We start from the raw sequence: 21,414 nt of genomic DNA, 5'->3' as shown, positions 1-21,414 counted from the left end.
ACATGAAGAGACGGAACACTGGCGGCTTGTCACAATGCCCCCCGATGACATCACAATAGCGCTGCTGCCTAGAAAACAAGCTGCGCAGAAGAAGTTGTTCTTTGGGTGGGAGGGTGGGCTAGTGGAAGGAGGGGGCAATCTCTTTTTTTCCCGGGTGGTAGGGGGATGACAGGAGAAGGGAAGCGGGTGGTGAGAAAGGTACAGAGGGCAGGGTTTGGGGGCTGGGAAGGAAAGGGAAAAGATTAGGGTTTGGGGATGATGAAAGGGCTTTCTACGGGTAAGGATGGCAAAGGGTGGCAGTGACGGAAAGTCAGGCAACCTGTCCTGTCCGTCTTTTTGTATCGTGAATTGGAAAGACTGCAAGGGGGAGGGGAGTTGCTTGCGCCCTAAAGGAGGAGTTATTCAGATTCATTGCAGTGGGCGGCGGCTGCAAAACGCACCATTCTTCTTGTTTTGGCTCTGCAAAGCAGCCTTTTCAAGGGTTGGCTTGGGTGACAAAATGTCTTGTGTAGGCGTGGGTTTGTCTCCCTCTCGCTCTCTCTCCCTAAGATGTGTCCGGCATAGGCCAGGGTGCCACTCGAGGCCCAAACCAATTCTGGTTATCGCTTCTCGGCCTTTTGGCTAAGATCAAGTGTAGTGTTGTTCGAAGAGGTGGTTTAAGCTCCAGGCCACCTTAGTACAATGATACAATGCACACTGGAAGGTTGCGCTTGCTAGTACTCTGGGTGGATAGTATATTCATCTAGAGGAAAACATGGCCCTACCAGGATCGAGGCTATTAGACTGAGTAAGGGTGGGGGGCTATGGTACAACGTGCCCCAGGACTGACGACCCTGGAGTGAGTCTGAGCTTGCTGGCTTGGGACCCCAGCAAGCCTTGGGCTCTGTAGCACACCGTACCTTGCCTTTTCATACTTTTTGAGCATATTACCCTATCCCGGCCTTCTGGCTAGGAAGGGAAATTTTTATAATCCCAGTCGGAGGTCTGGTCAGCTTTGGGCTGAGAAACTAACACCCGGTTGGAGGTCTGGGTCAGCTTCGGCTGAGAAACCAACACCCGGTTGGAGGTCTGGGTCAGCTTCGGCTGAGAAACCAACACCCGGTTGGAGGTCCGGTTAGCCTTCGGCTGAGAAACCAACACCGGTTGACGGTCCGGGCAGTTTCGGCTGCGAAACCAACAACTAGTAGCTCTCTACTCCACTTGGGTAAGATGCCTGGGTGGACGCTGGGAGCAACGACAAGGCTCAACCAGGCTTCGGCTTGGGGGAGCACCGAAGATCCCTGACCCTTGCTGTGGCCTTCTGGCTCGGAGGGACGGGGTTGATTTTTGGGGACCCTCTCCTCACGGTGGGGTCCACACGAATCCTAGCCTTTGCACTGTTTTTGGTGTGACTTCGGTCATGCATTTTTTGTGGTGCTTTGGAAAGCTTCATTAAATCAAAAATCTGTTCTTATCAGTTTAATATCTGATACGTCCCCTATCTGGGGACCATATATTAAATGGATTTTTAGAACAGGGAGATGGAAAAAGAGCTTGCTCTGTCCACTCCACGCATTGACCTGGTATTGCAGTACCTCCAGGAACGGTGCACCCCTTCTTAACCCAGTTTCCAAAAGCAGAACTCAATTCACCTGATTCATATTAGCCCGATTTAATGAATTGGAAGAAAGCATACGTCTTCATATGCACCTCAATTTGGCCCATTCACTTTTCACACTTCCTCCTTTTGTTTTTTATCTTTCACACTTTTGACTTTCTTTATTCATCCAAATAGCAAACTCATCACCACTCAACCTGACCAACTCGGCTATGTCCCCGTGCTGCAGTTCTCTGTCTTATCTAGATCATTTGCAATTGAATGGAATAGATCCCTTTTGGACAAAGTGGATTCACCTGCTGCTGCAGTGACCACAGGTGTGATAACATCTAGAATTGGCATCTGGTGCGATCTCTCCGCTTCCACTCCAAAGAAAGTTACCTGTTTATTCCTATCATGCATTGGTTTTTGGGGTTTTCTTTGAGTAATGATGATCTCTTTAGTAGTCTGTTGGCGCCCTCTCCTGGAGGAATAGTTTGCTTGCTCTTGGACATTCTAAAAGAGAGGTCATGATAGACATTGAGCTTCTGAGCTCAATTGGGGACAGTCATGGGTGATGAATGTTTGCAACCTACTGCGAAGCCTCATACCGCAATATAAGGAACGTCAAATACTAAGAAAGGGCGGCCTATGAAAGAATTACTACTTTCAATAAGTACACTTAAACGGCTAATTGGGAATAGAAAAACTGTAAAAAGCCCTCTGAGAAAGCCCCCCTCTAACCTTTGATAGTAAGCTTTTCTGTAGTCTGCCTGTTGATGTATTTTCCGTTTGAACTGTGCACAACATGAAGAGACGGAACACTGGCGGCTTGTCACAATGCCCCCCGATGACATCACAATAGCGCTGCTGCCTAGAAAACAAGCTGCGCAGAAGAAGTTGTTCTTTGGGTGGGAGGGTGGGCTAGTGGAAGGAGGGGGCAATCTCTTTTTTTCCCGGGTGGTAGGGGGATGACAGGAGAAGGGAAGCGGGTGGTGAGAAAGGTACAGAGGGCAGGGTTTGGGGGCTGGGAAGGAAAGGGAAAAGATTAGGGTTTGGGGATGATGAAAGGGCTTTCTACGGGTAAGGATGGCAAAGGGTGGCAGTGACGGAAAGTCAGGCAACCTGTCCTGTCCGTCTTTTTGTATCGTGAATTGGAAAGACTGCAAGGGGGAGGGGAGTTGCTTGCGCCCTAAAGGAGGAGTTATTCAGATTCATTGCAGTGGGCGGCGGCTGCAAAACGCACCATTCTTCTTGTTTTGGCTCTGCAAAGCAGCCTTTTCAAGGGTTGGCTTGGGTGACAAAATGTCTTGTGTAGGCGTGGGTTTGTCTCCCTCTCGCTCTCTCTCCCTAAGATGTGTCCGGCATAGGCCAGGGTGCCACTCGAGGCCCAAACCAATTCTGGTTATCGCTTCTCGGCCTTTTGGCTAAGATCAAGTGTAGTATCTGTTCTTATCAGTTTAATATCTGATACGTCCCCTATCTGGGGACCATATATTAAATGGATTTTTAGAACAGGGAGATGGAAAAAGAGCTTGCTCTGTCCACTCCACGCATTGACCTGGTATTGCAGTACCTCCAGGAACGGTGCACCCCTTCTTAACCCAGTTTCCAAAAGCAGAACTCAATTCACCTGATTCATATTAGCCCGATTTAATGAATTGGAAGAAAGCATACGTCTTCATATGCACCTCAATTTGGCCCATTCACTTTTCACACTTCCTCCTTTTGTTTTTTATCTTTCACACTTTTGACTTTCTTTATTCATCCAAATAGCAAACTCATCACCACTCAACCTGACCAACTCGGCTATGTCCCCGTGCTGCAGTTCTCTGTCTTATCTAGATCATTTGCAATTGAATGGAATAGATCCCTTTTGGACAAAGTGGATTCACCTGCTGCTGCAGTGACCACAGGTGTGATAACATCTAGAATTGGCATCTGGTGCGATCTCTCCGCTTCCACTCCAAAGAAAGTTACCTGTTTATTCCTATCATGCATTGGTTTTTGGGGTTTTCTTTGAGTAATGATGATCTCTTTAGTAGTCTGTTGGCGCCCTCTCCTGGAGGAATAGTTTGCTTGCTCTTGGACATTCTAAAAGAGAGGTCATGATAGACATTGAGCTTCTGAGCTCAATTGGGGACAGTCATGGGTGATGAATGTTTGCAACCTACTGCGAAGCCTCATACCGCAATATAAGGAACGTCAAATACTAAGAAAGGGCGGCCTATGAAAGAATTACTACTTTCAATAAGTACACTTAAACGGCTAATTGGGAATAGAAAAACTGTAAAAAGCCCTCTGAGAAAGCCCCCCTCTAACCTTTGATAGTAAGCTTTTCTGTAGTCTGCCTGTTGATGTATTTTCCGTTTGAACTGTGCACAACATGAAGAGACGGAACACTGGCGGCTTGTCACAATGCCCCCCGATGACATCACAATAGCGCTGCTGCCTAGAAAACAAGCTGCGCAGAAGAAGTTGTTCTTTGGGTGGGAGGGTGGGCTAGTGGAAGGAGGGGGCAATCTCTTTTTTTCCCGGGTGGTAGGGGGATGACAGGAGAAGGGAAGCGGGTGGTGAGAAAGGTACAGAGGGCAGGGTTTGGGGGCTGGGAAGGAAAGGGAAAAGATTAGGGTTTGGGGATGATGAAAGGGCTTTCTACGGGTAAGGATGGCAAAGGGTGGCAGTGACGGAAAGTCAGGCAACCTGTCCTGTCCGTCTTTTTGTATCGTGAATTGGAAAGACTGCAAGGGGGAGGGGAGTTGCTTGCGCCCTAAAGGAGGAGTTATTCAGATTCATTGCAGTGGGCGGCGGCTGCAAAACGCACCATTCTTCTTGTTTTGGCTCTGCAAAGCAGCCTTTTCAAGGGTTGGCTTGGGTGACAAAATGTCTTGTGTAGGCGTGGGTTTGTCTCCCTCTCGCTCTCTCTCCCTAAGATGTGTCCGGCATAGGCCAGGGTGCCACTCGAGGCCCAAACCAATTCTGGTTATCGCTTCTCGGCCTTTTGGCTAAGATCAAGTGTAGTATCTGTTCTTATCAGTTTAATATCTGATACATCCCCTATCTGGGGACCATATATTAAATGGATTTTTAGAACAGGGAGATGGAAAAAGAGCTTGCTCTGTCCACTCCACGCATTGACCTGGTATTGCAGTACCTCCAGGAACGGTGCACCCCTTCTTAACCCAGTTTCCAAAAGCAGAACTCAATTCACCTGATTCATATTAGCCCGATTTAATGAATTGGAAGAAAGCATACGTCTTCATATGCACCTCAATTTGGCCCATTCACTTTTCACACTTCCTCCTTTTGTTTTTTATCTTTCACACTTTTGACTTTCTTTATTCATCCAAATAGCAAACTCATCACCACTCAACCTGACCAACTCGGCTATGTCCCCGTGCTGCAGTTCTCTGTCTTATCTAGATCATTTGCAATTGAATGGAATAGATCCCTTTTGGACAAAGTGGATTCACCTGCTGCTGCAGTGACCACAGGTGTGATAACATCTAGAATTGGCATCTGGTGCGATCTCTCCGCTTCCACTCCAAAGAAAGTTACCTGTTTATTCCTATCATGCATTGGTTTTTGGGGTTTTCTTTGAGTAATGATGATCTCTTTAGTAGTCTGTTGGCGCCCTCTCCTGGAGGAATAGTTTGCTTGCTCTTGGACATTCTAAAAGAGAGGTCATGATAGACATTGAGCTTCTGAGCTAATTGGGGACAGTCATGGGTGATGAATGTTTGCAACCTACTGCGAAGCCTCATACCGCAATATAAGGAACGTCAAATACTAAGAAAGGGCGGCCTATGAAAGAATTACTACTTTCAATAAGTACACTTAAACGGCTAATTGGGAATAGAAAAACTGTAAAAAGCCCTCTGAGAAAGCCCCCCTCTAACCTTTGATAGTAAGCTTTTCTGTAGTCTGCCTGTTGATGTATTTTCCGTTTGAACTGTGCACAACATGAAGAGACGGAACACTGGCGGCTTGTCACAATGCCCCCCGATGACATCACAATAGCGCTGCTGCCTAGAAAACAAGCTGCGCAGAAGAAGTTGTTCTTTGGGTGGGAGGGTGGGCTAGTGGAAGGAGGGGGCAATCTCTTTTTTTCCCGGGTGGTAGGGGGATGACAGGAGAAGGGAAGCGGGTGGTGAGAAAGGTACAGAGGGCAGGGTTTGGGGGCTGGGAAGGAAAGGGAAAAGATTAGGGTTTGGGGATGATGAAAGGGCTTTCTACGGGTAAGGATGGCAAAGGGTGGCAGTGACGGAAAGTCAGGCAACCTGTCCTGTCCGTCTTTTTGTATCGTGAATTGGAAAGACTGCAAGGGGGAGGGGAGTTGCTTGCGCCCTAAAGGAGGAGTTATTCAGATTCATTGCAGTGGGCGGCGGCTGCAAAACGCACCATTCTTCTTGTTTTGGCTCTGCAAAGCAGCCTTTTCAAGGGTTGGCTTGGGTGACAAAATGTCTTGTGTAGGCGTGGGTTTGTCTCCCTCTCGCTCTCTCTCCCTAAGATGTGTCCGGCATAGGCCAGGGTGCCACTCGAGGCCCAAACCAATTCTGGTTATCGCTTCTCGGCCTTTTGGCTAAGATCAAGTGTAGTATCTGTTCTTATCAGTTTAATATCTGATACGTCCCCTATCTGGGGACCATATATTAAATGGATTTTTAGAACAGGGAGATGGAAAAAGAGCTTGCTCTGTCCACTCCACGCATTGACCTGGTATTGCAGTACCTCCAGGAACGGTGCACCCCTTCTTAACCCAGTTTCCAAAAGCAGAACTCAATTCACCTGATTCATATTAGCCCGATTTAATGAATTGGAAGAAAGCATACGTCTTCATATGCACCTCAATTTGGCCCATTCACTTTTCACACTTCCTCCTTTTGTTTTTTATCTTTCACACTTTTGACTTTCTTTATTCATCCAAATAGCAAACTCATCACCACTCAACCTGACCAACTCGGCTATGTCCCCGTGCTGCAGTTCTCTGTCTTATCTAGATCATTTGCAATTGAATGGAATAGATCCCTTTTGGACAAAGTGGATTCACCTGCTGCTGCAGTGACCACAGGTGTGATAACATCTAGAATTGGCATCTGGTGCGATCTCTCCGCTTCCACTCCAAAGAAAGTTACCTGTTTATTCCTATCATGCATTGGTTTTTGGGGTTTTCTTTGAGTAATGATGATCTCTTTAGTAGTCTGTTGGCGCCCTCTCCTGGAGGAATAGTTTGCTTGCTCTTGGACATTCTAAAAGAGAGGTCATGATAGACATTGAGCTTCTGAGCTCAATTGGGGACAGTCATGGGTGATGAATGTTTGCAACCTACTGCGAAGCCTCATACCGCAATATAAGGAACGTCAAATACTAAGAAAGGGCGGCCTATGAAAGAATTACTACTTTCAATAAGTACACTTAAACGGCTAATTGGGAATAGAAAAACTGTAAAAAGCCCTCTGAGAAAGCCCCCCTCTAACCTTTGATAGTAAGCTTTTCTGTAGTCTGCCTGTTGATGTATTTTCCGTTTGAACTGTGCACAACATGAAGAGACGGAACACTGGCGGCTTGTCACAATGCCCCCCGATGACATCACAATAGCGCTGCTGCCTAGAAAACAAGCTGCGCAGAAGAAGTTGTTCTTTGGGTGGGAGGGTGGGCTAGTGGAAGGAGGGGGCAATCTCTTTTTTTCCCGGGTGGTAGGGGGATGACAGGAGAAGGGAAGCGGGTGGTGAGAAAGGTACAGAGGGCAGGGTTTGGGGGCTGGGAAGGAAAGGGAAAAGATTAGGGTTTGGGGATGATGAAAGGGCTTTCTACGGGTAAGGATGGCAAAGGGTGGCAGTGACGGAAAGTCAGGCAACCTGTCCTGTCCGTCTTTTTGTATCGTGAATTGGAAAGACTGCAAGGGGGAGGGGAGTTGCTTGCGCCCTAAAGGAGGAGTTATTCAGATTCATTGCAGTGGGCGGCGGCTGCAAAACGCACCATTCTTCTTGTTTTGGCTCTGCAAAGCAGCCTTTTCAAGGGTTGGCTTGGGTGACAAAATGTCTTGTGTAGGCGTGGGTTTGTCTCCCTCTCGCTCTCTCTCCCTAAGATGTGTCCGGCATAGGCCAGGGTGCCACTCGAGGCCCAAACCAATTCTGGTTATCGCTTCTCGGCCTTTTGGCTAAGATCAAGTGTAGTATCTGTTCTTATCAGTTTAATATCTGATACGTCCCCTATCTGGGGACCATATATTAAATGGATTTTTAGAACAGGGAGATGGAAAAAGAGCTTGCTCTGTCCACTCCACGCATTGACCTGGTATTGCAGTACCTCCAGGAACGGTGCACCCCTTCTTAACCCAGTTTCCAAAAGCAGAACTCAATTCACCTGATTCATATTAGCCCGATTTAATGAATTGGAAGAAAGCATACGTCTTCATATGCACCTCAATTTGGCCCATTCACTTTTCACACTTCCTCCTTTTGTTTTTTATCTTTCACACTTTTGACTTTCTTTATTCATCCAAATAGCAAACTCATCACCACTCAACCTGACCAACTCGGCTATGTCCCCGTGCTGCAGTTCTCTGTCTTATCTAGATCATTTGCAATTGAATGGAATAGATCCCTTTTGGACAAAGTGGATTCACCTGCTGCTGCAGTGACCACAGGTGTGATAACATCTAGAATTGGCATCTGGTGCGATCTCTCCGCTTCCACTCCAAAGAAAGTTACCTGTTTATTCCTATCATGCATTGGTTTTTGGGGTTTTCTTTGAGTAATGATGATCTCTTTAGTAGTCTGTTGGCGCCCTCTCCTGGAGGAATAGTTTGCTTGCTCTTGGACATTCTAAAAGAGAGGTCATGATAGACATTGAGCTTCTGAGCTCAATTGGGGACAGTCATGGGTGATGAATGTTTGCAACCTACTGCGAAGCCTCATACCGCAATATAAGGAACGTCAAATACTAAGAAAGGGCGGCCTATGAAAGAATTACTACTTTCAATAAGTACACTTAAACGGCTAATTGGGAATAGAAAAACTGTAAAAAGCCCTCTGAGAAAGCCCCCCTCTAACCTTTGATAGTAAGCTTTTCTGTAGTCTGCCTGTTGATGTATTTTCCGTTTGAACTGTGCACAACATGAAGAGACGGAACACTGGCGGCTTGTCACAATGCCCCCCGATGACATCACAATAGCGCTGCTGCCTAGAAAACAAGCTGCGCAGAAGAAGTTGTTCTTTGGGTGGGAGGGTGGGCTAGTGGAAGGAGGGGGCAATCTCTTTTTTTCCCGGGTGGTAGGGGGATGACAGGAGAAGGGAAGCGGGTGGTGAGAAAGGTACAGAGGGCAGGGTTTGGGGGCTGGGAAGGAAAGGGAAAAGATTAGGGTTTGGGGATGATGAAAGGGCTTTCTACGGGTAAGGATGGCAAAGGGTGGCAGTGACGGAAAGTCAGGCAACCTGTCCTGTCCGTCTTTTTGTATCGTGAATTGGAAAGACTGCAAGGGGGAGGGGAGTTGCTTGCGCCCTAAAGGAGGAGTTATTCAGATTCATTGCAGTGGGCGGCGGCTGCAAAACGCACCATTCTTCTTGTTTTGGCTCTGCAAAGCAGCCTTTTCAAGGGTTGGCTTGGGTGACAAAATGTCTTGTGTAGGCGTGGGTTTGTCTCCCTCTCGCTCTCTCTCCCTAAGATGTGTCCGGCATAGGCCAGGGTGCCACTCGAGGCCCAAACCAATTCTGGTTATCGCTTCTCGGCCTTTTGGCTAAGATCAAGTGTAGTATCTGTTCTTATCAGTTTAATATCTGATACGTCCCCTATCTGGGGACCATATATTAAATGGATTTTTAGAACAGGGAGATGGAAAAAGAGCTTGCTCTGTCCACTCCACGCATTGACCTGGTATTGCAGTACCTCCAGGAACGGTGCACCCCTTCTTAACCCAGTTTCCAAAAGCAGAACTCAATTCACCTGATTCATATTAGCCCGATTTAATGAATTGGAAGAAAGCATACGTCTTCATATGCACCTCAATTTGGCCCATTCACTTTTCACACTTCCTCCTTTTGTTTTTTATCTTTCACACTTTTGACTTTCTTTATTCATCCAAATAGCAAACTCATCACCACTCAACCTGACCAACTCGGCTATGTCCCCGTGCTGCAGTTCTCTGTCTTATCTAGATCATTTGCAATTGAATGGAATAGATCCCTTTTGGACAAAGTGGATTCACCTGCTGCTGCAGTGACCACAGGTGTGATAACATCTAGAATTGGCATCTGGTGCGATCTCTCCGCTTCCACTCCAAAGAAAGTTACCTGTTTATTCCTATCATGCATTGGTTTTTGGGGTTTTCTTTGAGTAATGATGATCTCTTTAGTAGTCTGTTGGCGCCCTCATCCTGGAGGAATAGTTTGCTTGCTCTTGGACATTCTAAAAGAGAGGTCATGATAGACATTGAGCTTCTGAGCTCAATTGGGGACAGTCATGGGTGATGAATGTTTGCAACCTACTGCGAAGCCTCATACCGCAATATAAGGAACGTCAAATACTAAGAAAGGGCGGCCTATGAAAGAATTACTACTTTCAATAAGTACACTTAAACGGCTAATTGGGAATAGAAAAACTGTAAAAAGCCCTCTGAGAAAGCCCCCCTCTAACCTTTGATAGTAAGCTTTTCTGTAGTCTGCCTGTTGATGTATTTTCCGTTTGAACTGTGCACAACATGAAGAGACGGAACACTGGCGGCTTGTCACAATGCCCCCCGATGACATCACAATAGCGCTGCTGCCTAGAAAACAAGCTGCGCAGAAGAAGTTGTTCTTTGGGTGGGAGGGTGGGCTAGTGGAAGGAGGGGGCAATCTCTTTTTTTCCCGGGTGGTAGGGGGATGACAGGAGAAGGGAAGCGGGTGGTGAGAAAGGTACAGAGGGCAGGGTTTGGGGGCTGGGAAGGAAAGGGAAAAGATTAGGGTTTGGGGATGATGAAAGGGCTTTCTACGGGTAAGGATGGCAAAGGGTGGCAGTGACGGAAAGTCAGGCAACCTGTCCTGTCCGTCTTTTTGTATCGTGAATTGGAAAGACTGCAAGGGGGAGGGGAGTTGCTTGCGCCCTAAAGGAGGAGTTATTCAGATTCATTGCAGTGGGCGGCGGCTGCAAAACGCACCATTCTTCTTGTTTTGGCTCTGCAAAGCAGCCTTTTCAAGGGTTGGCTTGGGTGACAAAATGTCTTGTGTAGGCGTGGGTTTGTCTCCCTCTCGCTCTCTCTCCCTAAGATGTGTCCGGCATAGGCCAGGGTGCCACTCGAGGCCCAAACCAATTCTGGTTATCGCTTCTCGGCCTTTTGGCTAAGATCAAGTGTAGTATCTGTTCTTATCAGTTTAATATCTGATACGTCCCCTATCTGGGGACCATATATTAAATGGATTTTTAGAACAGGGAGATGGAAAAAGAGCTTGCTCTGTCCACTCCACGCATTGACCTGGTATTGCAGTACCTCCAGGAACGGTGCACCCCTTCTTAACCCAGTTTCCAAAAGCAGAACTCAATTCACCTGATTCATATTAGCCCGATTTAATGAATTGGAAGAAAGCATACGTCTTCATATGCACCTCAATTTGGCCCATTCACTTTTCACACTTCCTCCTTTTGTTTTTTATCTTTCACACTTTTGACTTTCTTTATTCATCCAAATAGCAAACTCATCACCACTCAACCTGACCAACTCGGCTATGTCCCCGTGCTGCAGTTCTCTGTCTTATCTAGATCATTTGCAATTGAATGGAATAGATCCCTTTTGGACAAAGTGGATTCACCTGCTGCTGCAGTGACCACAGGTGTGATAACATCTAGAATTGGCATCTGGTGCGATCTCTCCGCTTCCACTCCAAAGAAAGTTACCTGTTTATTCCTATCATGCATTGGTTTTTGGGGTTTTCTTTGAGTAATGATGATCTCTTTAGTAGTCTGTTGGCGCCCTCTCCTGGAGGAATAGTTTGCTTGCTCTTGGACATTCTAAAAGAGAGGTCATGATAGACATTGAGCTTCTGAGCTCAATTGGGGACAGTCATGGGTGATGAATGTTTGCAACCTACTGCGAAGCCTCATACCGCAATATAAGGAACGTCAAATACTAAGAAAGGGCGGCCTATGAAAGAATTACTACTTTCAATAAGTACACTTAAACGGCTAATTGGGAATAGAAAAACTGTAAAAAGCCCTCTGAGAAAGCCCCCCTCTAACCTTTGATAGTAAGCTTTTCTGTAGTCTGCCTGTTGATGTATTTTCCGTTTGAACTGTGCACAACATGAAGAGACGGAACACTGGCGGCTTGTCACAATGCCCCCCGATGACATCACAATAGCGCTGCTGCCTAGAAAACAAGCTGCGCAGAAGAAGTTGTTCTTTGGGTGGGAGGGTGGGCTAGTGGAAGGAGGGGGCAATCTCTTTTTTTCCCGGGTGGTAGGGGGATGACAGGAGAAGGGAAGCGGGTGGTGAGAAAGGTACAGAGGGCAGGGTTTGGGGGCTGGGAAGGAAAGGGAAAAGATTAGGGTTTGGGGATGATGAAAGGGCTTTCTACGGGTAAGGATGGCAAAGGGTGGCAGTGACGGAAAGTCAGGCAACCTGTCCTGTCCGTCTTTTTGTATCGTGAATTGGAAAGACTGCAAGGGGGAGGGGAGTTGCTTGCGCCCTAAAGGAGGAGTTATTCAGATTCATTGCAGTGGGCGGCGGCTGCAAAACGCACCATTCTTCTTGTTTTGGCTCTGCAAAGCAGCCTTTTCAAGGGTTGGCTTGGGTGACAAAATGTCTTGTGTAGGCGTGGGTTTGTCTCCCTCTCGCTCTCTCTCCCTAAGATGTGTCCGGCATAGGCCAGGGTGCCACTCGAGGCCCAAACCAATTCTGGTTATCGCTTCTCGGCCTTTTGGCTAAGATCAAGTGTAGTATCTGTTCTTATCAGTTTAATATCTGATACGTCCCCTATCTGGGGACCATATATTAAATGGATTTTTAGAACAGGGAGATGGAAAAAGAGCTTGCTCTGTCCACTCCACGCATTGACCTGGTATTGCAGTACCTCCAGGAACGGTGCACCCCTTCTTAACCCAGTTTCCAAAAGCAGAACTCAATTCACCTGATTCATATTAGCCCGATTTAATGAATTGGAAGAAAGCATACGTCTTCATATGCACCTCAATTTGGCCCATTCACTTTTCACACTTCCTCCTTTTGTTTTTTATCTTTCACACTTTTGACTTTCTTTATTCATCCAAATAGCAAACTCATCACCACTCAACCTGACCAACTCGGCTATGTCCCCGTGCTGCAGTTCTCTGTCTTATCTAGATCATTTGCAATTGAATGGAATAGATCCCTTTTGGACAAAGTGGATTCACCTGCTGCTGCAGTGACCACAGGTGTGATAACATCTAGAATTGGCATCTGGTGCGATCTCTCCGCTTCCACTCCAAAGAAAGTTACCTGTTTATTCCTATCATGCATTGGTTTTTGGGGTTTTCTTTGAGTAATGATGATCTCTTTAGTAGTCTGTTGGCGCCCTCTCCTGGAGGAATAGTTTGCTTGCTCTTGGACATTCTAAAAGAGAGGTCATGATAGACATTGAGCTTCTGAGCTCAATTGGGGACAGTCATGGGTGATGAATGTTTGCAACCTACTGCGAAGCCTCATACCGCAATATAAGGAACGTCAAATACTAAGAAAGGGCGGCCTATGAAAGAATTACTACTTTCAATAAGTACACTTAAACGGCTAATTGGGAATAGAAAAACTGTAAAAAGCCCTCTGAGAAAGCCCCCCTCTAACCTTTGATAGTAAGCTTTTCTGTAGTCTGCCTGTTGATGTATTTTCCGTTTGAACTGTGCACAACATGAAGAGACGGAACACTGGCGGCTTGTCACAATGCCCCCCGATGACATCACAATAGCGCTGCTGCCTAGAAAACAAGCTGCGCAGAAGAAGTTGTTCTTTGGGTGGGAGGGTGGGCTAGTGGAAGGAGGGGGCAATCTCTTTTTTTCCCGGGTGGTAGGGGGATGACAGGAGAAGGGAAGCGGGTGGTGAGAAAGGTACAGAGGGCAGGGTTTGGGGGCTGGGAAGGAAAGGGAAAAGATTAGGGTTTGGGGATGATGAAAGGGCTTTCTACGGGTAAGGATGGCAAAGGGTGGCAGTGACGGAAAGTCAGGCAACCTGTCCTGTCCGTCTTTTTGTATCGTGAATTGGAAAGACTGCAAGGGGGAGGGGAGTTGCTTGCGCCCTAAAGGAGGAGTTATTCAGATTCATTGCAGTGGGCGGCGGCTGCAAAACGCACCATTCTTCTTGTTTTGGCTCTGCAAAGCAGCCTTTTCAAGGGTTGGCTTGGGTGACAAAATGTCTTGTGTAGGCGTGGGTTTGTCTCCCTCTCGCTCTCTCTCCCTAAGATGTGTCCGGCATAGGCCAGGGTGCCACTCGAGGCCCAAACCAATTCTGGTTATCGCTTCTCGGCCTTTTGGCTAAGATCAAGTGTAGTATCTGTTCTTATCAGTTTAATATCTGATACGTCCCCTATCTGGGGACCATATATTAAATGGATTTTTAGAACAGGGAGATGGAAAAAGAGCTTGCTCTGTCCACTCCACGCATTGACCTGGTATTGCAGTACCTCCAGGAACGGTGCACCCCTTCTTAACCCAGTTTCCAAAAGCAGAACTCAATTCACCTGATTCATATTAGCCCGATTTAATGAATTGGAAGAAAGCATACGTCTTCATATGCACCTCAATTTGGCCCATTCACTTTTCACACTTCCTCCTTTTGTTTTTTATCTTTCACACTTTTGACTTTCTTTATTCATCCAAATAGCAAACTCATCACCACTCAACCTGACCAACTCGGCTATGTCCCCGTGCTGCAGTTCTCTGTCTTATCTAGATCATTTGCAATTGAATGGAATAGATCCCTTTTGGACAAAGTGGATTCACCTGCTGCTGCAGTGACCACAGGTGTGATAACATCTAGAATTGGCATCTGGTGCGATCTCTCCGCTTCCACTCCAAAGAAAGTTACCTGTTTATTCCTATCATGCATTGGTTTTTGGGGTTTTCTTTGAGTAATGATGATCTCTTTAGTAGTCTGTTGGCGCCCTCTCCTGGAGGAATAGTTTGCTTGCTCTTGGACATTCTAAAAGAGAGGTCATGATAGACATTGAGCTTCTGAGCTCAATTGGGGACAGTCATGGGTGATGAATGTTTGCAACCTACTGCGAAGCCTCATACCGCAATATAAGGAACGTCAAATACTAAGAAAGGGCGGCCTATGAAAGAATTACTACTTTCAATAAGTACACTTAAACGGCTAATTGGGAATAGAAAAACTGTAAAAAGCCCTCTGAGAAAGCCCCCCTCTAACCTTTGATAGTAAGCTTTTCTGTAGTCTGCCTGTTGATGTATTTTCCGTTTGAACTGTGCACAACATGAAGAGACGGAACACTGGCGGCTTGTCACAATGCCCCCCGATGACATCACAATAGCGCTGCTGCCTAGAAAACAAGCTGCGCAGAAGAAGTTGTTCTTTGGGTGGGAGGGTGGGCTAGTGGAAGGAGGGGGCAATCTCTTTTTTTCCCGGGTGGTAGGGGGATGACAGGAGAAGGGAAGCGGGTGGTGAGAAAGGTACAGAGGGCAGGGTTTGGGGGCTGGGAAGGAAAGGGAAAAGATTAGGGTTTGGGGATGATGAAAGGGCTTTCTACGGGTAAGGATGGCAAAGGGTGGCAGTGACGGAAAGTCAGGCAACCTGTCCTGTCCGTCTTTTTGTATCGTGAATTGGAAAGACTGCAAGGGGGAGGGGAGTTGCTTGCGCCCTAAAGGAGGAGTTATTCAGATTCATTGCAGTGGGCGGCGGCTGCAAAACGCACCATTCTTCTTGTTTTGGCTCTGCAAAGCAGCCTTTTCAAGGGTTGGCTTGGGTGACAAAATGTCTTGTGTAGGCGTGGGTTTGTCTCCCTCTCGCTCTCTCTCCCTAAGATGTGTCCGGCATAGGCCAGGGTGCCACTCGAGGCCCAAACCAATTCTGGTTATCGCTTCTCGGCCTTTTGGCTAAGATCAAGTGTAGTATCTGTTCTTATCAGTTTAATATCTGATACGTCCCCTATCTGGGGACCATATATTAAATGGATTTTTAGAACAGGGAGATGGAAAAAGAGCTTGCTCTGTCCACTCCACGCATTGACCTGGTATTGCAGTACCTCCAGGAACGGTGCACCCCTTCTTAACCCAGTTTCCAAAAGCAGAACTCAATTCACCTGATTCATATTAGCCCGATTTAATGAATTGGAAGAAAGCATACGTCTTCATATGCACCTCAATTTGGCCCATTCACTTTTCACACTTCCTCCTTTTGTTTTTTATCTTTCACACTTTTGACTTTCTTTATTCATCCAAATAGCAAACTCATCACCACTCAACCTGACCAACTCGGCTATGTCCCCGTGCTGCAGTTCTCTGTCTTATCTAGATCATTTGCAATTGAATGGAATAGATCCCTTTTGGACAAAGTGGATTCACCTGCTGCTGCAGTGACCACAGGTGTGATAACATCTAGAATTGGCATCTGGTGCGATCTCTCCGCTTCCACTCCAAAGAAAGTTACCTGTTTATTCCTATCATGCATTGGTTTTTGGGGTTTTCTTTGAGTAATGATGATCTCTTTAGTAGTCTGTTGGCGCCCTCTCCTGGAGGAATAGTTTGCTTGCTCTTGGACATTCTAAAAGAGAGGTCATGATAGACATTGAGCTTCTGAGCTCAATTGGGGACAGTCATGGGTGATGAATGTTTGCAACCTACTGCGAAGCCTCATACCGCAATATAAGGAACGTCAAATACTAAGAAAGGGCGGCCTATGAAAGAATTACTACTTTCAATAAGTACACTTAAACGGCTAATTGGGAATAGAAAAACTGTAAAAAGCCCTCTGAGAAAGCCCCCCTCTAACCTTTGATAGTAAGCTTTTCTGTAGTCTGCCTGTTGATGTATTTTCCGTTTGAACTGTGCACAACATGAAGAGACGGAACACTGGCGGCTTGTCACAATGCCCCCCGATGACATCACAATAGCGCTGCTGCCTAGAAAACAAGCTGCGCAGAAGAAGTTGTTCTTTGGGTGGGAGGGTGGGCTAGTGGAAGGAGGGGGCAATCTCTTTTTTTCCCGGGTGGTAGGGGGATGACAGGAGAAGGGAAGCGGGTGGTGAGAAAGGTACAGAGGGCAGGGTTTGGGGGCTGGGAAGGAAAGGGAAAAGATTAGGGTTTGGGGATGATGAAAGGGCTTTCTACGGGTAAGGATGGCAAAGGGTGGCAGTGACGGAAAGTCAGGCAACCTGTCCTGTCCGTCTTTTTGTATCGTGAATTGGAAAGACTGCAAGGGGGAGGGGAGTTGCTTGCGCCCTAAAGGAGGAGTTATTCAGATTCATTGCAGTGGGCGGCGGCTGCAAAACGCACCATTCTTCTTGTTTTGGCTCTGCAAAGCAGCCTTTTCAAGGGTTGGCTTGGGTGACAAAATGTCTTGTGTAGGCGTGGGTTTGTCTCCCTCTCGCTCTCTCTCCCTAAGATGTGTCCGGCATAGGCCAGGGTGCCACTCGAGGCCCAAACCAATTCTGGTTATCGCTTCTCGGCCTTTTGGCTAAGATCAAGTGTAGTATCTGTTCTTATCAGTTTAATATCTGATACGTCCCCTATCTGGGGACCATATATTAAATGGATTTTTAGAACAGGGAGATGGAAAAAGAGCTTGCTCTGTCCACTCCACGCATTGACCTGGTATTGCAGTACCTCCAGGAACGGTGCACCCCTTCTTAACCCAGTTTCCAAAAGCAGAACTCAATTCACCTGATTCATATTAGCCCGATTTAATGAATTGGAAGAAAGCATACGTCTTCATATGCACCTCAATTTGGCCCATTCACTTTTCACACTTCCTCCTTTTGTTTTTTATCTTTCACACTTTTGACTTTCTTTATTCATCCAAATAGCAAAATCATCACCACTCAACCTGACCAACTCGGCTATGTCCCCGTGCTGCAGTTCTCTGTCTTATCTAGATCATTTGCAATTGAATGGAATAGATCCCTTTTGGACAAAGTGGATTCACCTGCTGCTGCAGTGACCACAGGTGTGATAACATCTAGAATTGGCATCTGGTGCGATCTCTCCGCTTCCACTCCAAAGAAAGTTACCTGTTTATTCCTATCATGCATTGGTTTTTGGGGTTTTCTTTGAGTAATGATGATCTCTTTAGTAGTCTGTTGGCGCCCTCTCCTGGAGGAATAGTTTGCTTGCTCTTGGACATTCTAAAAGAGAGGTCATGATAGACATTGAGCTTCTGAGCTCAATTGGGGACAGTCATGGGTGATGAATGTTTGCAACCTACTGCGAAGCCTCATACCGCAATATAAGGAACGTCAAATACTAAGAAAGGGCGGCCTATGAAAGAATTACTACTTTCAATAAGTACACTTAAACGGCTAATTGGGAATAGAAAAACTGTAAAAAGCCCTCTGAGAAAGCCCCCCTCTAACCTTTGATAGTAAGCTTTTCTGTAGTCTGCCTGTTGATGTATTTTCCGTTTGAACTGTGCACAACATGAAGAGACGGAACACTGGCGGCTTGTCACAATGCCCCCCGATGACATCACAATAGCGCTGCTGCCTAGAAAACAAGCTGCGCAGAAGAAGTTGTTCTTTGGGTGGGAGGGTGGGCTAGTGGAAGGAGGGGGCAATCTCTTTTTTTCCCGGGTGGTAGGGGGATGACAGGAGAAGGGAAGCGGGTGGTGAGAAAGGTACAGAGGGCAGGGTTTGGGGGCTGGGAAGGAAAGGGAAAAGATTAGGGTTTGGGGATGATGAAAGGGCTTTCTACGGGTAAGGATGGCAAAGGGTGGCAGTGACGGAAAGTCAGGCAACCTGTCCTGTCCGTCTTTTTGTATCGTGAATTGGAAAGACTGCAAGGGGGAGGGGAGTTGCTTGCGCCCTAAAGGAGGAGTTATTCAGATTCATTGCAGTGGGCGGCGGCTGCAAAACGCACCATTCTTCTTGTTTTGGCTCTGCAAAGCAGCCTTTTCAAGGGTTGGCTTGGGTGACAAAATGTCTTGTGTAGGCGTGGGTTTGTCTCCCTCTCGCTCTCTCTCCCTAAGATGTGTCCGGCATAGGCCAGGGTGCCACTCGAGGCCCAAACCAATTCTGGTTATCGCTTCTCGGCCTTTTGGCTAAGATCAAGTGTAGTATCTGTTCTTATCAGTTTAATATCTGATACGTCCCCTATCTGGGGACCATATATTAAATGGATTTTTAGAACAGGGAGATGGAAAAAGAGCTTGCTCTGTCCACTCCACGCATTGACCTGGTATTGCAGTACCTCCAGGAACGGTGCACCCCTTCTTAACCCAGTTTCCAAAAGCAGAACTCAATTCACCTGATTCATATTAGCCCGATTTAATGAATTGGAAGAAAGCATACGTCTTCATATGCACCTCAATTTGGCCCATTCACTTTTCACACTTCCTCCTTTTGTTTTTTATCTTTCACACTTTTGACTTTCTTTATTCATCCAAATAGCAAACTCATCACCACTCAACCTGACCAACTCGGCTATGTCCCCGTGCTGCAGTTCTCTGTCTTATCTAGATCATTTGCAATTGAATGGAATAGATCCCTTTTGGACAAAGTGGATTCACCTGCTGCTGCAGTGACCACAGGTGTGATAACATCTAGAATTGGCATCTGGTGCGATCTCTCCGCTTCCACTCCAAAGAAAGTTACCTGTTTATTCCTATCATGCATTGGTTTTTGGGGTTTTCTTTGAGTAATGATGATCTCTTTAGTAGTCTGTTGGCGCCCTCTCCTGGAGGAATAGTTTGCTTGCTCTTGGACATTCTAAAAGAGAGGTCATGATAGACATTGAGCTTCTGAGCTCAATTGGGGACAGTCATGGGTGATGAATGTTTGCAACCTACTGCGAAGCCTCATACCGCAATATAAGGAACGTCAAATACTAAGAAAGGGCGGCCTATGAAAGAATTACTACTTTCAATAAGTACACTTAAACGGCTAATTGGGAATAGAAAAACTGTAAAAAGCCCTCTGAGAAAGCCCCCCTCTAACCTTTGATAGTAAGCTTTTCTGTAGTCTGCCTGTTGATGTATTTTCCGTTTGAACTGTGCACAACATGAAGAGACGGAACACTGGCGGCTTGTCACAATGCCCCCCGATGACATCACAATAGCGCTGCTGCCTAGAAAACAAGCTGCGCAGAAGAAGTTGTTCTTTGGGTGGGAGGGTGGGCTAGTGGAAGGAGGGGGCAATCTCTTTTTTTCCCGGGTGGTAGGGGGATGACAGGAGAAGGGAAGCGGGTGGTGAGAAAGGTACAGAGGGCAGGGTTTGGGGGCTGGGAAGGAAAGGGAAAAGATTAGGGTTTGGGGATGATGAAAGGGCTTTCTACGGGTAAGGATGGCAAAGGGTGGCAGTGACGGAAAGTCAGGCAACCTGTCCTGTCCGTCTTTTTGTATCGTGAATTGGAAAGACTGCAAGGGGGAGGGGAGTTGCTTGCGCCCTAAAGGAGGAGTTATTCAGATTCATTGCAGTGGGCGGCGGCTGCAAAACGCACCATTCTTCTTGTTTTGGCTCTGCAAAGCAGCCTTTTCAAGGGTTGGCTTGGGTGACAAAATGTCTTGTGTAGGCGTGGGTTTGTCTCCCTCTCGCTCTCTCTCCCTAAGATGTGTCCGGCATAGGCCAGGGTGCCACTCGAGGCCCAAACCAATTCTGGTTATCGCTTCTCGGCCTTTTGGCTAAGATCAAGTGTAGTATCTGTTCTTATCAGTTTAATATCTGATACGTCCCCTATCTGGGGACCATATATTAAATGGATTTTTAGAACAGGGAGATGGAAAAAGAGCTTGCTCTGTCCACTCCACGCATTGACCTGGTATTGCAGTACCTCCAGGAACGGTGCACCCCTTCTTAACCCAGTTTCCAAAAGCAGAACTCAATTCACCTGATTCATATTAGCCCGATTTAATGAATTGGAAGAAAGCATACGTCTTCATATGCACCTCAATTTGGCCCATTCACTTTTCACACTTCCTCCTTTTGTTTTTTATCTTTCACACTTTTGACTTTCTTTATTCATCCAAATAGCAAACTCATCACCACTCAACCTGACCAACTCGGCTATGTCCCCGTGCTGCAGTTCTCTGTCTTATCTAGATCATTTGCAATTGAATGGAATAGATCCCTTTTGGACAAAGTGGATTCACCTGCTGCTGCAGTGACCACAGGTGTGATAACATCTAGAATTGGCATCTGGTGCGATCTCTCCGCTTCCACTCCAAAGAAAGTTACCTGTTTATTCCTATCATGCATTGGTTTTTGGGGTTTTCTTTGAGTAATGATGATCTCTTTAGTAGTCTGTTGGCGCCCTCTCCTGGAGGAATAGTTTGCTTGCTCTTGGACATTCTAAAAGAGAGGTCATGATAGACATTGAGCTTCTGAGCTCAATTGGGGACAGTCATGGGTGATGAATGTTTGCAACCTACTGCGAAGCCTCATACCGCAATATAAGGAACGTCAAATACTAAGAAAGGGCGGCCTATGAAAGAATTACTACTTTCAATAAGTACACTTAAACGGCTAATTGGGAATAGAAAAACTGTAAAAAGCCCTCTGAGAAAGCCCCCCTCTAACCTTTGATAGTAAGCTTTTCTGTAGTCTGCCTGTTGATGTATTTTCCGTTTGAACTGTGCACAACATGAAGAGACGGAACACTGGCGGCTTGTCACAATGCCCCCCGATGACATCACAATAGCGCTGCTGCCTAGAAAACAAGCTGCGCAGAAGAAGTT

At 46.6% G+C, this 21,414-nt stretch overlaps 13 non-coding genes across 13 annotated transcripts; all 13 read left to right on the top strand.

Annotated features, from left to right (window-relative positions):
• The first annotated feature begins 1,403 nt into the window (after positions 1-1,403).
• Positions 1,404-1,596, top strand: LOC142286559 (U2 spliceosomal RNA). Its single transcript, XR_012747684.1, has one exon. It is a non-coding gene; the product is annotated as a U2 spliceosomal RNA (small nuclear RNA).
• A 1,387-nt stretch (positions 1,597-2,983) lies between these two features.
• LOC142286578 (U2 spliceosomal RNA) lies at positions 2,984-3,174 on the top strand. The gene has a single exon (XR_012747701.1). It is a non-coding gene; the product is annotated as a U2 spliceosomal RNA (small nuclear RNA).
• Positions 3,175-4,561: 1,387 nt separating this feature from the next.
• On the top strand, positions 4,562-4,752 carry LOC142286556 (U2 spliceosomal RNA). The gene has a single exon (XR_012747683.1). It is a non-coding gene; the product is annotated as a U2 spliceosomal RNA (small nuclear RNA).
• Positions 4,753-6,138: 1,386 nt separating this feature from the next.
• LOC142286577 (U2 spliceosomal RNA) lies at positions 6,139-6,329 on the top strand. The gene has a single exon (XR_012747700.1). It is a non-coding gene; the product is annotated as a U2 spliceosomal RNA (small nuclear RNA).
• A 1,387-nt stretch (positions 6,330-7,716) lies between these two features.
• Positions 7,717-7,907, top strand: LOC142286576 (U2 spliceosomal RNA). Its single transcript, XR_012747699.1, has one exon. It is a non-coding gene; the product is annotated as a U2 spliceosomal RNA (small nuclear RNA).
• Positions 7,908-9,294: 1,387 nt separating this feature from the next.
• Positions 9,295-9,485, top strand: LOC142286575 (U2 spliceosomal RNA). Its single transcript, XR_012747698.1, has one exon. It is a non-coding gene; the product is annotated as a U2 spliceosomal RNA (small nuclear RNA).
• A 1,388-nt stretch (positions 9,486-10,873) lies between these two features.
• LOC142286573 (U2 spliceosomal RNA) lies at positions 10,874-11,064 on the top strand. Its single transcript, XR_012747697.1, has one exon. It is a non-coding gene; the product is annotated as a U2 spliceosomal RNA (small nuclear RNA).
• A 1,387-nt stretch (positions 11,065-12,451) lies between these two features.
• On the top strand, positions 12,452-12,642 carry LOC142286572 (U2 spliceosomal RNA). Its single transcript, XR_012747696.1, has one exon. It is a non-coding gene; the product is annotated as a U2 spliceosomal RNA (small nuclear RNA).
• A 1,387-nt stretch (positions 12,643-14,029) lies between these two features.
• On the top strand, positions 14,030-14,220 carry LOC142286570 (U2 spliceosomal RNA). Its single transcript, XR_012747694.1, has one exon. It is a non-coding gene; the product is annotated as a U2 spliceosomal RNA (small nuclear RNA).
• Positions 14,221-15,607: 1,387 nt separating this feature from the next.
• LOC142286569 (U2 spliceosomal RNA) lies at positions 15,608-15,798 on the top strand. The gene has a single exon (XR_012747693.1). It is a non-coding gene; the product is annotated as a U2 spliceosomal RNA (small nuclear RNA).
• Positions 15,799-17,185: 1,387 nt separating this feature from the next.
• LOC142286568 (U2 spliceosomal RNA) lies at positions 17,186-17,376 on the top strand. The gene has a single exon (XR_012747692.1). It is a non-coding gene; the product is annotated as a U2 spliceosomal RNA (small nuclear RNA).
• A 1,387-nt stretch (positions 17,377-18,763) lies between these two features.
• Positions 18,764-18,954, top strand: LOC142286567 (U2 spliceosomal RNA). The gene has a single exon (XR_012747691.1). It is a non-coding gene; the product is annotated as a U2 spliceosomal RNA (small nuclear RNA).
• Positions 18,955-20,341: 1,387 nt separating this feature from the next.
• On the top strand, positions 20,342-20,532 carry LOC142286566 (U2 spliceosomal RNA). Its single transcript, XR_012747690.1, has one exon. It is a non-coding gene; the product is annotated as a U2 spliceosomal RNA (small nuclear RNA).
• Positions 20,533-21,414: the final 882 nt, after the last annotated feature.

This window comes from Anomaloglossus baeobatrachus, unplaced genomic scaffold, assembly GCF_048569485.1.
Source record: "Anomaloglossus baeobatrachus isolate aAnoBae1 unplaced genomic scaffold, aAnoBae1.hap1 Scaffold_663, whole genome shotgun sequence".
Taxonomy (NCBI): Eukaryota; Metazoa; Chordata; class Amphibia; order Anura; family Aromobatidae; genus Anomaloglossus; species Anomaloglossus baeobatrachus.
Note: the sequence above shows the minus strand (reverse complement) of the source record. Positions and strands in the feature narration are given on the sequence as shown.